Source organism: Stigmatopora argus, chromosome 16, assembly GCF_051989625.1.
Source record: "Stigmatopora argus isolate UIUO_Sarg chromosome 16, RoL_Sarg_1.0, whole genome shotgun sequence".
Classification (NCBI taxonomy): Eukaryota; Metazoa; Chordata; class Actinopteri; order Syngnathiformes; family Syngnathidae; genus Stigmatopora; species Stigmatopora argus.
This window is the reverse complement of record NC_135402.1, coordinates 6893743-6911559: the sequence shown is the minus strand read 5'-3', so window position 1 is coordinate 6911559 and position 17817 is coordinate 6893743. Positions and strand designations below refer to the sequence as shown.

Below are 17817 nucleotides of genomic sequence, written 5' to 3'. Positions count from 1 at the left end.
AAAGCCTCACTATACATGGTCATCATAAATATTCATGGACAAAATATAATAAACATCAGTCTATGTTTCAGATACTATTTTAGACCAACAGCTAAGGCCTTGCAGGCCCTGATGGTCCACCACTGAGTTATTGTATACAATATACAATGAAGCATTCTTTGCGTGTCAAATGTTAAACTTTTAATGGAGTCAGATGGCTTGGAATAATGGTGAGTTGATGTTGCTCTTGCTCAATATTTGGTGAAATTGGTTTACTAATACGTACTGTTTTATAGCATCAAGACCACAAAACTCACGACTATCCCACGTCATCTTCAAAACATAGGCAATGAGTTGGGAGGACAATATGGGCGTGGTTACGCCTATCGTCGACGTGGCTGAGTTCATTAAGCGCATGGGCAGTAACCCTTCCTTTTGGGAAGCCTGCCCACGCTGACGGTCGACAGCACGCCGACAAGGTAAGGAGTAGAGCAATTCACTAAATGCGTTTTTATCACGCTATCGGGAGATTTTTCAGCAATCAATTGAGCCCAAAACGCCAACAAATATCTTAGTTAATGCCAGGTTTAGCACACCGTCGACAATTTAAGTTTGCGCCTCTTTTAACCACCGGCTCTGTGCTGTATGGTACTAGTTAGCATTAGCGTTAGCGTCACGATTTGACTTAAAAAGTATGTTGTCTGTTTTCTCTCCATTATTGAGTCGTGTACCAAGACTTTAAATTTAATCAAACAACGCCGAGACATCAACCGACAGTTTGCTGGGTAAATGCTCACTCTAGAATGACATCGAGGCACGACTTGGTGTGTTATGTAATGATAGTTTTTATTGCGAGTGCTAAACACTAGTTGCCGATTTGTAATTGTTCTGTTTTTAGAAAAAAAATAACTTGTACAAAACTGTTAAGCCAATTTTCTCATAGCTGTTAACGTCAATCTGTATATTTAATCGCCGTATACAAAACTATTAAGCCAACTTTCTCCTAGCTCACTGGTGTCAAAGCGGCGGCCCGGGGGCCAAATCAGGCCAGCCGCGTCATTTTGTGCGGCCCGAGAAAGTAAATCATGAGTGCCGACTTTCTGTTAGGATCAAATTCAAATGAAGATTATACATGTATATTATGTTTCCTCATTTTCCCCTTTTTAAATCAATAATTGTAGTTTTTAATCCATTTTTTTCCTTTTTGTGTTTTTAGTTCAAAAAGCATTTAGTAAAATCTAAAAATAAATATATTTTAAAAATTCTGTTTTCCACTAATATTGACCATATTCCCAAAAATATTTTGTTTCCTTTTGAAATGAAAAACAAATTATTATAAGATATTTTCCCTCCTGAAGAAAAAAAAGCTCAAACAAACATTTTTTTTAGATCTATAAAAACTGAATATTTAGGGCTTTTGATAGTTTTTTAATCAAATTTAAATAGAAAAAAAAAATCAAAATATTATTTCAGAAATGGTCCGGCCCACGTGAAATCGAGTTGACGTTATTGCGACCCGCGAACCAACCCGAGTTTGACACCCTTGTCCTAGCTGTTAACGTCAGTCTGTATATTTAATCGCATTGTCTGGAAAAGGAAAAAATGCACTTGGCACTCGCTAACTAATTTTCATTATTTATCTTGATCGTTTATTACATTTCTTGTAAGATTTCTCTATCCCGTAATTGTTTGGCAACCCCCAAATACCTTGGTTAAATCTACTTCCCCCAAAAAACAACTAAGCCTATCTGTTGAATCTCCAGGCTCTATATATGCTGACTTATGCTTTTTTGTGTGCAAATTTTCCCTGTTTAGCACCAAGATGCAGCTCTTCTAGCATGCCTAGAGCACTATTGAGGTTATAGAAGAGGAGACTGTGCCAGATCAAGGTAAAACTACACGCCCCCAAAACAAGTTGAATCTCCATTCTATGTATTCTAACTTTTGCTATTTTTTGCATGCAACAGGCCTGAGATATCTTCCTCGCAAGTTGCCCACTTGAATCATATGGTGTCTCTGTACTTCTGAAAATCCTAATTAAATAAAAGCCTAAATCATCATGGTGATGTTTCACTGGCCATTCATTTCCACAGCTCTTTGACTAAATCTTTAAGGTAAGAAGGATCTCAGTTAATGTTAGAGCAGGAATTCTAAGTATCTATTCCCCCAGCTTTTTTTTCTAATTTTTTAAGTGTTTTCCCCATTTTATTTTCCCCTAAGTGGATAGACCCTGTATTTTTCTAAGTGTATAGCCCCCATTTTTTTTCTAATTTTATTTTCTAAGTGATTAGCCCCCCTTTTTTTCTAATTTTAATTTCCTAAGTGTATAGCCCCCCTTTTTTTCTAATTTTATTTTCCTCTAAGTGGATAAACCCTGTATTTTTCTAAGTGTATAGCCCCCCTTTTTTTTCTAATTTTATTTTCTAAGTGTATAGCCCCCCTTTTTTTCCAATTTTATAGCCCCCTTTTTTTTCTAATTTTATTTTCTAAGTGTATAGACCCCCTTTTTTTTCCAATTTTATTTTCTAAGTGTATAGCCCCCCTTTTTTTTCCAATTTTATTTTCTAAGTGTATAGCCCCCTTTTTTTTCCAATTTTATTTTCTAAGTGTTTACTCCATTTGTTTTCTTCTAAATTTTATTTTCCAAGTATTTATTCCACCAGATTTTATTTCCCCAGTTTTTTTCCTAAGTGTTTACTGCCCATTTTCTCCTAATCTGTTTACTCCCCCAGTGTTTTTATTTTTTCCAGCTTTTTGTTTGTTAAGCTATAACCATGCTGTCTTCAGGTGGAGAAAAGACTGGCCAAACCAATCAACACTTCAATATGATGTGGCAACTCTTAAGAGCAAGAGTTAAAATGTTTTCCTGTTAATAAAAAGAAATATATACTTTGCAAGATCTTTTATTTTGAAAGAGTTACAAGATAGGCTCTGGCATAACACCAATATACTTTGCAAGTTCTTTTATTTTGAAAAAACTCATAGATTGGTTCGCCCAGGCCGTCCAGCATTTTGAAAAATCTGGTTTGCCTTCATCCATTTTCAAATGGACGAAGACACTCCCCTGGGCACCAGGTGAATTTCTGAAAAAAAAAAAAAGGGGTCAATACACAAAGTTAAGTAAAAAACCATTCGCAAGGTCTTACCTTTTATTTTGAAAAAGTTTGGAGATAGGTTCTGGCGTAACCCCCAGCACCGAGAAATGAGGGGGTGCATCAGCCTATCTGTACATAGGCAGGAAACCTTGTCCCCCTAGGGTGGAATTCTGGAAAACAAAAAAGGGGGTCAATACACAAAGTTAAGTAAAAAACCATTCGCAAGGTCTTACCTTTTATTTTGAAAAAGTTTGGAGATAGGTTCTGGCGTAACCCCCAGCACCGAGAAATGAGGGGGTGCGTCAGCCTATCTGTACATAGGCAGGAAACCTTGTCCCCCTAGGGTGGAATTCTGGGAAACAAAAAAAGGGGGTCAATACACAAAGTTAAGTAAAAAACCATTCGCAAGGTCTTACCTTTTATTTTGAAAAAGTTTGGAGATAGGTTCTGGCGTAACCCCCAGCACCAAGAAATGAGGGGGTGCGTCAGCCTATCTGTCCATAGGCAGGAAACCTTGTCCCCCTTGAGTGGAACTCTGGAAAACAAAAAGGGGTCAAGGCACAATAGATTTAGTTACATAAAAAAAGAAATACAGACTAGGGGCTAATCAAGTCAAATTTAACTATAACACATCAAAAGGCAATATTAGCCATACTCCTGATAGTCTGGTTTTCTTTTTGTCTGCTGCAGAGACTAAAAAATGATCTGAGTCTTTAAAGGCCCCTATCCAGTCTATTTTTCATGTTTTCCTCCAAACAAATAATCAGAATTTTGATGAATATAGAAAACACTGGACAGGGGGCCACCAGGTACAAATTACATTAAAATAACTAAAATAAATCCTACTTCTGCCTTGAGTTTCAGTCAATTTCAAATCCACTCATTCTTAAAAAAATATATCCAAAAAGCTTCTGTTTTTCTCTTATGCCAAGGAAAAAAATGTTTAAATTAGTCAAAACTGACACCTGCACTATTGTTGAATAAATGTCTCACTTAGGTTTTGTCAAAACCACATTTAAAACTAAAAATGAAACGGCCCAAGCCCTGAGGTCTTTGAGAAATTTAATGGGGTAAAAGTATATAATCTATTTGAGTGCACAGTTCCACTACATGGCAGAATTTTTTGTACCAATTACCAATTTCGTCATACGCAGTTATCTGGGTATGATGACAATTAGGCTTTTGTCAAGTCAATGATGATGACAAAGCATATGTTTGATTATTATTTGTAAGTTCAGAAAGATGTGAAACTCACAAGCGGAAGCTACTCCTACACTTGCCACTATAGTATATATTTTTTAAATTCAATTCAATTGGGATGACCCTACTTCACAGTTTTTCATTTATTGCTGCCATGTCTGGTCTACATTAAGAGCGATAATCGAGGGATTACTGTATATTCCTTACAAATCCACTAATGGCATTTGTGTGGGTGATTTATCCACAGGTTTTTGCTATTAAAAAAACACCAAGCTAGTTAGTGTTTACATTCAAAAGTTGAATGTATCATGATGAAAAACGAGCCAATTGAGCAAAGCCTTGAATACTGAACGCTGACGTTTAAATATTACACGGATAGAGAAAATCGGAACTATTTCAAAATGACTCACTTTGTTATGGCGTCGACAAGATGCCCCTTTCTGGTCGTTTTGGCCACATTCTTGATGTTTCCCAGCAGTCTGTGCTCGTTGAGGGACTGAAACACACAATGGAATGATCTCTTTTTAAACAAAGAGCGATCGGTAACGCAATGTAGCCAATTTGTTTGCAAACATTTTGATGTCTGCACAAACGTGGGGCTACATCACGTCAACGAATCATGCTCTTATCACTCTTAAGACGAGAACTGGGGCTTCGAAATCCCCAAATGACAACGTACCGAATGTGCTGCATCGTCCTGTGAGAAGTTTGTCAGGCTTTCTTCGGCAAATCGTCACTTTTGAGCTGCTCTGCAGTGCACGCCCGTGCTTCCTCCTGGCTCATCAGCCATTTTGGGGTTTGACGTCGGCTATTTGAACTCTGACCTCGGCCACGCCTATTAAAAATAGACACACACAAAATATAAATTGTTTTCATAATAACGTGCATTAGTCAGCGTGTGTGTGGGGGTGGGGGTGTAAATGCATTTTGGTTGCACTTTCATACTTAAAAAATATTTTCATAATAAGATGCATTAGTCAGTGGGTGGGACGGGGGCGGGGCGTTAAATACGTGTTGATTGGGCTTTCATACTTAAAAAAAACACATTGTTTTCATCATAACGTGCATTAGTCAGTGGGGGGAGCTGTAAATACTTTTTGGTTGGGCTTTAATCCTTTAAAATAGGGTATTGCACATTATGAACATTGTGATGACATGCACTTTAGTGTTTGTTTTTTACTTCTAGACATTTATATGATACCAGTTCACTACAGATACAGTTTGGGAGCTCTGGCTAGTCCACTCTATCACTAGCCAATCATAGTTTGTGAATGCGATGACGTGTCCCTTCGCCTGCGAGAAGGCCAACTGATTGGTTAAAGAAACAGTTTTATCGACGCTTATTTTATGCTGTAGGGTAGGGGTGTGTAGGGAACGAGCGCCATCGCGCGTCCAAGAATTATTACTACCTGCCCACACTACTTTGGGTCCTGCTGCATGATGTATATATATATATCATCAGCATATAGTATATTACTGCTGAGCTTTGTCAGGGCCACGGAAAAAATGGTAGATCAAGCAACGTTGGCTCCTTGAAAAGTAGATCTTTGAGCAAAAATAGCAAAATAGCTTTTTTAAGTTTTTTAAAAGCCTTACTAGGCCTACTATGCATCGTCATTCATCATTGGCCATTTTTTCATCAAAAAAGCCTTACTATATATACATGGTCATTTTTTAATGAAAAAAAGCCTTACTATACATGGTCGTTTTTAAGGAAAAAAAGCCTTACTTTACATGGTCATAATTTTAATTAAAAAGTAGCCTTACTATACATGGTCTTTTTTTTTTAAATACCTTACTATACTTGGTCTTTTTTTAGGAAAATAAAGCCTTACTATACATGGTCATTTTTTTAAATGAAAAAGAAGTCTTACTATACATGGTCATTTTTTTTAAATGAAAAAGAAGTCTTACTATACATGGTCATTTTTTCATGAAAAAAGCCTTACTATACATGGTCATTTTTTTCATGAAAAAAGCAATATACTATGCATGATTATTATTATTAATATTATTTAAAAAAGAAAAAAAGCCTTACTATGCCCATGGCCGATTTGAGATTTGACAGCAGTTAAAGAGCTCGGACTGAAAGAACAGAAAAACAAAACGGTGATGAAGCATTACAAAGTCATTGCTACTACACACTTTTACACGTTTTAGTTGAAATCTTAAAATTCCCAAAACTCCTGAATTCAATCTCAATCCTTTTCCTCCTCAAATACTGCTCATAATTTCTCTCCACATCAAAATATTTATTGCCTAATATTACGTTTCCTCCTTATAGCTTTTTGCTATACAAAAACAGCAGTCCAACAAACTTGTTTAACCATTCAAAGCACCTACATTTGTCAAATGTTGACACACTTCTATTCATCCAAAGGAAGATAACTTGATTCTATTTGGACTCTAAACATTTATACTTGGCCCTTGTCTCTTATTTTGCTTTCTTGCGTTTTCAACACCCAAATCGCTTTCCTCTTTGCTCCATTTACTCTGTCTGCAAACCATGCAGCTCAAATGTGTGTGTTCACATGTGTGTGTGTGTGTGTATGTATTGTGTGATGACTGCGGGCTGCTAGTAATTGAAAAGCTGCAAGGCCAACCCTGTGACCTCCTATTGAGAGAAAGACCATTGATTTTTACAGAAGAAAAAAAAGAGAGGTATGATGTTGAAGAAGAATGAGGGAAAAATAAATTGAATAACAAATGGAATGTGAAGAAATAGGGGATGGGAGGAGAGGTGGATTATAAACACAAAAATAATATGAGGATTGAAATTTCTGGAGAGTCGCTTTGTTAAACTACGGGTCGCTTCCGGGTAATTTGGGGCATTTTTGAATCACTTCACTGTTAATTGATTGGCTGCCGTTGATGGCATTGAAATGGATTAGACGTTGAAAGATGAGCGTTCACAACCAGTTCTCCCAGTTTAAATGAGTTGGATGTATATTGTTCAAATGGTTCATTTTGGGTCACTTTCTAGTGGATGTTATGGTACTTGGAAGTCACTTTGCAGATTTCTGGGAGTTCTGGGGTGACTTCCTATACATTTCTTATAATTTCCCCTTGATTTTAGGGTATTCCTGGGTCACTCATGTAGATTTTGAGGGTTTTTTGGGGTCATTTCTTGTTAATATTCCCATTGGAAATGATTACGGATGCTTGTCAAATTCTGTTGGAAACATCTTTAAAACTACATATAGTACTACAACTTTTATGCAACTGAAAGTATTCATGCAACTTATGTGAATCGGAAGAAAAAGTTATAGGACGAGATGAATTATAAAATTGAATGATTGATAAAAACTGACGTAAAAGAGTTGAAACTGGAAACTGTAAGCATCGGTCAAAGTGTATGGGCGAGGTGGCGCACTGACAAAGTCTCTCTTATCTCTCATCTCATTTTCTGAACCGCTTTATCCTCACTAAGGTCGCAGGGGGTGCTGGAGCCTATCCCAGCTGACTTCGGGCCAGAGGCAGGTCACAAGGAGACAAACAACCATTCACGCCCACACTCATACCTAGGGGCAATTTAGAGTGTTAAACCAGAGTACCAGAGTGTACCAGAGTACCCAGAGAAAACCCACACAGGCCCGGGGAGAACATGCAAACTCCACACAGGTGGACCGACCTGGATTTGAACCCCACTGATAAAATGAACATGAAAAAAATATAAACATATGTGGGGAGCTTTGATTTTCAAAGCATCTCCACAAATAAGGGCAGCATTTTTTTTGCATTGGTGTTCTGGTCAGCTAATTTCTATCACGGCATGTCGCATTGTATTTTCTTCCTCACTAGTAGAAAGCGGTATCGATGGAATACAGTATCAAATGATCAGCCAACTGTCGTGGATGTATTTCAGCCCATGACAATGACTACTGTGAAGGTCTGAGGGAACGGGAGACACAGTAGCAATGGTCTAATTCTGAAAAGGGCACTCTACCCCATCAGATATGTCGCTCAAGTAGAAATTATCCAGACAATGGTGACTCCCGGGTGAGTAGCATCCAGTGTTTGATTTCATATTGTGATACCACAGGATGACGGATGTTGCTGAAAAGCGCAGTTCTCCCTCTCTCTCCAAACTGCATCCACAACGATCAGCACATTTTCAATGAATACCTCCTTGACAGTGATGTATATCTGAACAAATAATAACTGCAAATATCAAATCGCACTATCCTCTAGCCACCTGTCCCTTTTCTATACCGCTTGCCCTCGTTGGGGTTGGTATTCTGGACTTTGAGTTATCAGCATTTTTTACGTGAGCAAAAATGGTACACGGTCGATTGGTCGCCGGTCTTTTGGTCGCCCGGAAGGTAAGTGATAATTACCATTTAAATCGTTGCTCAAATTCCCTAAATACAAACTGCAAATTACTATTTGGTCATACTTAATGCCCTAGTAATTATTAGGCTAAAGAAAAGCTCCAAATTTCCCGGACTTTTATTGTTTTCAACCAATCGACTGCACACGGCAAAAATATTGTAAAATTCATCCATTTCTTATTACCTTTTAATGGTGTTATATACGTACATGCAAACTCCACACAGGTGGACCGACCTGGATTCGTACCCAGGTCCCCCGCTGCAAGGCTGATGCTCTAACCACTCAGCTGCCGGGTCATGAAACAATGAAAACATTAAAAATCTAAACTTTTTTGGGTTCAGCAAGACTACCTTTTGTATCATTCTCATCATTATTTCCCTCTTTGCAATCATTTCTGTTTCCATCTCTGTCACTTTTGGGGGGATTGTACAAAATCTGATGATATCTCGTGCTGGCCTTCAGGGCTTAATCAACTTTTCTCTGATGGAATCAACAAAAGACCATAGCTTTACAATGATGGGCTTTATAGCACGTTTGCTTGGGAGGCTGTTAAGATCCCTGCTGATTTCTTATCAATGTACTAACAGCAGTGAGAGTCATATTTATTTGCGACAGTGAACATTTTCCCCTCTGGCACTTCTGTCGAATTAAGATGGCGGCATTTTACAAACGTTTAAGCCGCGCTCACTCTTCGCTTTCCCACGCTTTGTCCTCTTTATCAGGCATCTGACCCACAGGTAATAGAAAGACAATGTCACAAGATTTAGCAGTAACCCATTGGCCTGTTGTTTCCCTGGCAACAGTAGGAGTGGGGCAGGAGGAGGGGGTGGTCCAGAGTGATTAAAGGGAGAGTGAAGGAGGCGGTGAATGTGTGTGTGGGAGGGGGGTTTAAAGGTGAAAAGTGATGAGGTGGATTGATGATGGGGGGAAGATGCTTGGATGATTGCAGAGATGGAAGAAAGCAGTGGTGGGGCAAATGAGAGGGGGAAAAATGAACGGATGGTGGAGTAAATAAAAACAAAAGGGGTCTGGAAATGTTTTTTATACTTACATGTTTACTGTATAGTTGGATCACATTGGTGGTTATGATAGACTGCTGGAAAGTACCTAACTAGGTATTTGACAATCCAACTAGTCATTTTGTAGACTGGTTCCCCTTTGCAGGTAAGCTTGGACCTATTTGGTTTGAATTTTGCAGAACAACATGTACTATAAACATTGATATAATGAAATATCTAAATAAGACATTTTGTGAAACTGCTACACTGCTCGCCAATAGTGTTGAAATAGTCATGCTAATGCCTTGTTGTTTTAAATTCCATTTATTTAAATACATTACAGTTCAAAAATGCAATGTAAAATTATTTGGAATTAAACAAAGATGAACTTAAGTACTGTGAAAGTCTAAAACAGGACTGGACATGAATGCATTTTTGCTCTTATATGAGAATTTAAAACATAATTGTATTATTGTCTTTTTGTTAAATATAAATACAATAAAGAGACCAGAATCACTTTTTCATGGATAAAACCTTTTGGATGTTTTTTTTATTCACTTCCCCCTGTCTTTTATACATAGAGTGGAACAATAACAATTTTCCAATTTGATCATTTTATTTCACAACCCATATTTTGATCACGCTCTCTGTTCATTTTTCAACCGAATGTAGAAAATGTAAAAAAAGCTTCTTTGATTTTGATTCATTTTTAGGAACTAATGAGGGAATGGTGACAAACTTAATGCAATGATTTGTTTTTGATGACATTTTTAGCTCGATTGGACGCATGGGTCAAATTTGTTGGGTGAGAGTTATGGAATAAGTAAAACAAAGTAGAAGCGAATGACCTTTTAGTAATGTTGATTTAAGGACGCTAGGCAAAGCCTGAACTAGCAAGTAAAATAATGAATAATGAATATTTTTAGATTCAACATGGTTTACTCTGATTAAAATATTGATGATGATGGTGATGTTTATGGGGGTAAATAACAGTCACAATGTAATATGGATAGCTAACTGTAAATACACTCATGCACTCTAGCATTGCTATTTATGATCAAACTGGGAACCACAGGTAAGAAAAGACACTTGTAAGAATTGAAAATAGGTATAAAAATAATTTTCACATGGTTGAATATTGAAATTAGCACAACTTGTGTTACCTTTGGCTTTTTGAATCTCCAATGTTCCCAATTCCAAAGATACAGTATCCACAAAGGGTGCAATCTCTCCTAAAAATGACTTGAACAATGCAATTAAATGATAGATTCTCTCCCTTCACTCCATCCTACAAAGCGAAAAACAAACAAAAAATAAATACACATCATCATCAAGCAAGCAAGAACAGAAAACGACAATTTTTTTCTCGTTTTTGTTTAAGCACAGCTCAATTACAAAAATGTATAAAGCTCCCCTTAACAATTTTATGGAAACTCCCAAAATGAAAACAAAAAGTAGGAAGAAGAACCAGTGAAATTATGATTATTTGATCATCATCATCATCATCATCATCATCATCATCCACACTAGGCCCATGAGGTATTTCTGCAACAGTTCGGAAAAGAGCACACAGTCTGTGCATAACACTGAAATATTATGTTTGGGATGCTTTCTCCACATTTAAAGCTGTGAAACCATCAGAAAAATCATACAATGTGCTGGCTATATCTTGATCACTTAACTGGAAAAGCATCTCAGATTTTAATTTAAAAAAAATGCATGGACAATTTTTGCAGCCGGACGCAAAACTGCATAATGTTTCCATTTTCCACATAAGAAATATATTTAAAGGTCAATAAAAAAGTATGAATTATGGTGTACTTTGGCTTAAGCAAGCAAATAATTTGGAAGGAAAAAAATGTTAATATTTCACTACAAGAACAGCTGGCCGTAAAAAAAAGTAATTCCAATTTATTAAATGACATTTTTTTAGCTTTTCGAGAGTAATTTCATGACGAATAATATCTGCCTGCACCCTTATTTCTGAATTCTGAACTACTTCAAGGCAATTTACCCCAAAAATCCAATTCAGGGGCATTTAACAGATCTGTCCAATCCATTATTTTTTTCTTAATGAGGGATTCCTGTGTTTTAATCCATTTAGTTTCTTTGTGAGTCTATAGTGGGTGTGTTTTTCATACCAGGAGTCTTGGTGATTGCTTTAACACAAATCACAGCATTGTACTCATGGTTGCTATGAAGCACATAGTTAAGGAGCAGCCATTTACAGACTACAATACATAAAGAGTTTGCCAGGGAAAAAGAAAAACACGGTAAAGGAATGATTAGGGTGTCAAGCTTTGTATTATCATTTTTCTGAAAAGTTGGTTAGGGCTAATTCGCAAATAAATTGAAGTAATATTTCACTGTTTGGGGCTCTTCTCTGTATTTTTGAATAATGATGAGAAAGAAATGTGCTTCTACTTGCTCCCTGTGATATGAGGAATCTAATTAGTAAATGGAAGAAAAAATTAGCTGGGGAAAAATGAGGAAGGGGGAAAAATAGATTCTTTGGTGTTTTCATTTAGACACTCAAAAAGTCACACACTATAATGTTCTGATGGAAACGGGATAAACGTATTATGCATTTCAATGTTACACCCCCTTGACAATAGCGTAGATAAGCTCTTGAGCAATGCAGTTTTTGTTTAATACTATTCTACTTGTCTGCAATAATGAAAAAATGGCATTTGATCACTTATGTTATACAGTTTTCTTTCTTTTTTTAAGGTCATAGTACATTGACAAATTGTAACTCCAACCTACTAATAATTGTCATGGCACTGTATTTGAGGAAAATAATACTTCAATGTTGAAAGTATTTTAAATGTACTCAATTAGTTAAATTGCAAATACTATGGATGAGTCTTAGAGCCATACTGAGAAGAAAAGAAAAAGTGAAAAGGCGAAAAAAAACATTGAAAACATGTGATTACAACGTTGTAATGATAAAATAAATAAATTACGTTCCATAATAATATTTGCGCCACCTTTCCTGATTTAGGCGAGACACCTAGAATTGATTAACAGGGAGTCACAGACATACAGAAAAACTACTATCCACACTATGGAGTTTTCCATTAACACGACATGATTTGGGAGGATTTAGGGAGCAGGAAGGTTTAAATTAATATTAACCTTAATGATAATATCTAAAATAAAAACCTTGATCCCTTGGTCTATGTCTCCGCTCAAATGAAAACATTTCTTTTCAGTATGGCTTCTTTTTGAAATGGCTAAGTCAGTCTTAGTTGATTAAACTACGTCTATGGCTGGTAATGCTTACACACAATTTACCTTATGAATAAGTCCTTACCCAGTGTATGAGTTGCATCAATGTAAAAACATAGTTTACTTGCCTTTCTTAAGGATTCCACTTATCTTTGGTCATTCACTTTACATCAATGTTTAGCCCGCTGTTCACCTGATCATTTTTGTCGTTGTTTTTAAATTAAGAACATCGGCCTGAAATTCAAAAACCAAGAACATTTAGCAGGAAAAAAAGAACATTTAGTAGAAACAAAGAGCGATGCAGTGTCCATTTGTTGGCCTGTTATGAGCCTTGTTTTTATGTTCAATCAAGAACAATCATCTCCACATCAAAATAAAAAGAATAAAAAATAAAAAATTGTGAGAGCATGAGTGCACATTCAGATGTAAGTCTAGTTTAACATTCCTACATTGTTCTGTCATCAAGTCTAAGCATATAAAACAACACTGGCTTTGTTTTTTTTTTCTTGTTTTAGTTTTTTTTTCTTTTCAAAGTAAAGCTAACTAAGAATAAATTAAGAGGCTTGGCATAAGCACTGCATCTTTGATGCAACTAACATTCTTAAATACATAAATATTCATTGAAAACAATTACATCTAATTAAATATCATTAAATTATCATCAAGTACAAACCTACAGTGTTCTAAACACCTTATAAATAAATACCGCATCAAACGGAAACAAAAGGGAACATAGAATGTAAACTTTGGCAAAGCTAATATTCAAAGGGGAAAAAGGTTCAGTGGGAGATTTGGCAACACAATTTGTTCGCTTAAATTAAAAACATAAATTACATTAAATTAAAACAAAACACACATTTAGCAAAAAAACTCCCAAGTAGGAATGTAATACTAGACACAATTATTGGCAAATAATTTGTAAGTACTTTGAGCAAACAAGCAATGAAAACCTCTTTGGAACATTTTTGGTTTCATACCCATATATTTTTTTTGTTTGTTTTTGCCTGTATTACATGCAGACAGAATTGCAAGTGAGAATGGAAAATGGCCACCACCCCTGGCCCGATAAAGAATACCCCTCCAATGGGCACTTCAACATAATTGGTGGGCTCAGTGGGTGGGGGCATCTCTTTGGAATAGAAGCTTTACATACAGAGAGAAAATTAAGGATAAAGCTATTTGACCGATACTTCAGCAGTTTCTCTCAGTGAGTGTTTATGTTGTGTAGTTTTGTTTGGTTTCATTTCTTGTTGTTGTACATTATGGAGCAGCAGCAAAGTTCCCCTCCTCTTACAAATCAAGCAAATATGCATCTTCCAAGCTATATCCCAAAATAAAAAAGTGGGCTTTTGTGCAAGCTAGTTACTAGTAATCTAATCAACAGTGATTTCTGAATAGCATTTTTTAGGCAATGTTTGTTATCCTTGTGAAATTCCAGGAAAATGCGTTTGGACAAAGAGCTAATAAAGCAAATGGTCTTTGGTATCAACTGTACACCTCACTTAGAATTATCTAATCTTGTTTTTGGAAGCACCAAAGATCAGTCAGTAGAAGCAGGCGAAAACAGGCTTTTCATGGAGGACTGAATGGAAGTAAAACTTAAATGACGGAAGAATCACAGTTAATTAACAGCTACTGTTGTTGTTGTTTTTTTTTTTTTAATATGGACTGATGGGATTGCCTCCTTATCAAATATTACGGACAATAGCTTGGAGGTAGATTTGCCATGTTCAGACACAAATGGTTTAAGCCTATTCCTTTCCTTAAACTCAACTGAGTTGTATGTCTACGGTTGAACATTGGTTGTATGTTTGAGGTGTATCTGTTTCAAACTTTTGGATGTTGGTGGACTACCAAACTTGATAGGATGTCGGCTAATGAAAACTCACAGCATTTTGTAAAGGAAAAATGTAGACTGTGTAGGGAAATATTACAGCACATGGAAGAAAACCCATAGCAAATCATGTGACTGGTGTGCGCACACTGTGTCAAGAAAATTAGTAGGTTACAAGAGGAGGAGAACTGCTACTGGAGTTAACAGTGAATCTTTGGTTTGTTAGCTGATGAGGTTTCTGTTGTTCGTTTAACCATTTTTACTTTGAAAAACTGCATAGGCACACGTTAAAGACACTCTTCAACCGTGAGAGACACATTAATGTTCGGACGTTTTCCGGGCTGGAGGGAAGAACTTTGATGACGGCGTCCTTTGCTTCTTTCTTCCCTCCTTCCCGTGTGGTTTTGCAATTTTCAGTCCCTAACTTGACCGGTCTGCCATGACGTCGGCCGGAACAAAACTATTTCTCCGTACTTGTGATGTCACCCTTTCCCTCCTCTCTCCCCCTTCATCCTGACAGCATCGTCCTCTACTCTTGACATCTTTTTTTATTTTGATTTTTTAAATATTTTTGTTTGTTTTTGGTAGTAATACTCTTCCATCTTCAGTCTTTTTGTTGGAACAGTTAGGTGCAGAAAAAAGGGGTTTTTCTTTGGTTTCGATTTGTCAATAAATAGAAAAAGTCTCAAGTGTCCATTTTTCTTTCAATCTCAAGCCTTTGGCTCGCTTCTAACCAGGCTTGGACTCAGCCTGGGGGTTCTAAAGGAGCAGGGGCTGCTGACTGGCGCCTTTGCTTTGGTTTGGTTGCTATTTTTTTTGTTAGTTTTTTGTTTAGTAGCTCATGTATGAGATGATTGATGAGGTGATTATGAATCATAAAGGCTGCTAAAACACAGTTGGAGGTGATGGCGATTGAAGTGTTTTTGTGGGGGCTTTGGTATTTTTTGATTCACAGATCATACAGGAAAGGATATACACAGTGATCGTATAGGGTATGCCGTATTTTGGTTATAATGCTTCATGGATGACATTCATATGGAGATCAAGTAAAGCCTAAGCAGCAACCAAATTGTGATGTGTGACAATTGAGTCTTCCTCAACTTTGATTTGTTTGAAGCACTACAACTTGTCTTCTTGTTCAAAGGCCGAATGATCCTCTGCAGGAGACGAACTGTCCAGACATCGTCTTTAGATTGTCCTCTTTAACTAATACAAAGGCCCTGATTTGCCTGAACAGTCCGTACCTCACATGATCATTCTTGGCCTTAGTGATGATTTAATGGCAGCGTCAATAACGTCAATTGGCAGAATAAAACCAAAAAATAAAGAAATATTTAAGTCTTTCATTTTCGTGATCGTCAAAGGCTATCAAAAGGTACAGATGTTGTTTTATTTTTTGGTTGGTCGGTTTCCATCAACTATATGTTGTGACAATTCAGTCCAATTTGGTGGAAACTGTTGCGAAGTCTACATTGAGTTTCTAAATTATTGTTGCACCGATACGATTTTTTTATCCGGCGATTCCGATTTTGATGTGGTGATAATACGTTTAAAAAAAGCAAACATTCTTTTTGAAGTAACTGCTATCATGGCTCGGTCATTGTCTGCCATTGACGACGCTAGACATTCAGTCCATTGGAAGTGGAAGGGAAGAATGAAAGAACATTTGCTGCCAACCTCCAACTTCAAAATGATTGGACATCTACTAGTATTGAACTTATTTCAATTCACAGCAGAAAGCTAGCTGCACACTAGTAGATCTCAGAGTACATATTGCCACGTTATATCCTAGTACTTTACAATACTGACACTAGTACCGGTGCAACACTAATTTAACTACATAATTTGAATAATGTTGTAATTGTCTTTACATTGTAAATTATAAATACTGTATAATTCCTGATCTCTATTCTATTTTTTAAATGTGTTAACTGTTTGACCTATGTTAAATCTAAAACTGGTAATGCTCCGACTAGACGACGAATCGAGGTCACAAAAAGTACAGTTAATAAAGTCAGGATTATTGGTTAGTGAGGTTATAAATTTGGGGGACACATTTGGGCAATGATGCATAAAAAGTATGAACAAATATAGAGTACATTGCAGCGTGAGATGACCAGAAAGCAGAGTGGATTTCAGCCACTGTTTAGAAAAATGGCATCCTGAGTTTTCTAAGATGCGAAAACCACTCAGCATGGCAGAGAGCGCCAGTTCTATTGCAAAAAAAAAATGTGCTTCAATATTGTGCTCACATACGTAGTATATATTTACTTCTACTGTACTTTACGTAATCGGAGAAAAAAAATGTTTTGGCTCAGACTGTGAGGGAGTTTTATGTGCCGGGAAAGTACAAGTGTATTTGTGGAAGTGTGTGTTTTTGTGCTTCCATTTAAAGCCATTTCGAAACTTTAATTGAATTCTTTGCCTTTTTTCTTTATATGAAAAGATTGTATTTTCAAAATGATGAGGTCAATGTGAAAACTAGTCGGACTAAAAAGCGAAATTACTTTTTCTTTTTTTTTATGTCTCCATAATTGAACTTAAGGTGACATCAATTCAGTGGAAAAGTGAACTTCTATTACTTTGTTAAGAAATAAGGATCTAGACTGATGTTTTCTTTACTTTGAAAAAATTCCACGTTCTTTGGTTTGGTTGTAGGTAACCTAGGTTGTGGGCATCTGATGAGATGTCCATCCATTACTACCACATTCTGTAGTCATAAAGCTTTCATTGGTTAGTCCATTTGTTGGTTCTTAGCTTATATTGCATAATAGAAAACATATATTGTCCTCTCGTCTTTGGTATTTGGGCTAGTGAATCAGTTTTGTGTTTCAAATGAAACACTAGCAGTGAAGACATTTACGTTTTTTTTCTTTGTTTGTTTTGGTGTGCTCTATGGCAGAGCTTACCCTTCAACTTCTGAATGCATTTGCTATGAGTTGGAAAAAGGCGATTTGGCTTCAAGTCGTCACAGTGAGCAGCCCCTCTCGCAGTTTGTCACTTCTGAAAAACTCAAACAGACAAACAAAACAACAAGTACAAAGTTGGTTTTCCCAGTTTCTACTCCTCGCTTGGATGAGGCTAAACCCCGAGCTGCACCCTCACCCTCGCTGTGTACCCCTACCTGAAACCCACCCCGCCCAACCCT

General features: G+C 36.8%; 3 long non-coding RNA genes across 6 annotated transcripts; 1 reads left to right on the top strand and 2 right to left on the bottom strand.

The window, feature by feature from the left end:
- The first annotated feature begins 389 nt into the window (after positions 1-389).
- On the top strand, positions 390-2839 carry LOC144091163 (uncharacterized). The gene is made up of 4 exons (XR_013305629.1): positions 390-458; positions 1795-1868; positions 1947-2093; positions 2767-2839. It is a non-coding gene; the product is annotated as an uncharacterized LOC144091163 (long non-coding RNA).
- A 27-nt stretch (positions 2840-2866) lies between these two features.
- LOC144091006 (uncharacterized) lies at positions 2867-5140 on the bottom strand. Of its 4 annotated transcripts, XR_013305569.1 has the most exons (6): positions 4954-5140; positions 4685-4770; positions 3491-3609; positions 3308-3426; positions 3126-3244; positions 2867-3062 (listed from the first exon to the last, which is right to left on the bottom strand). It is a non-coding gene; the product is annotated as an uncharacterized LOC144091006 (long non-coding RNA). The 4 variants fall into 4 exon arrangements; XR_013305570.1 differs by lacking the exon at positions 3126-3244 and having other exon boundaries at positions 4954-5132; XR_013305571.1 differs by lacking the exon at positions 3491-3609 and having other exon boundaries at positions 4954-5131.
- A 1175-nt stretch (positions 5141-6315) lies between these two features.
- On the bottom strand, positions 6316-17794 carry LOC144090921 (uncharacterized). Its single transcript, XR_013305542.1, has 3 exons — positions 10768-17794; positions 9658-9782; positions 6316-6359 (listed from the first exon to the last, which is right to left on the bottom strand). It is a non-coding gene; the product is annotated as an uncharacterized LOC144090921 (long non-coding RNA).
- Between the last annotated feature and the right edge of the window lie 23 nt (positions 17795-17817).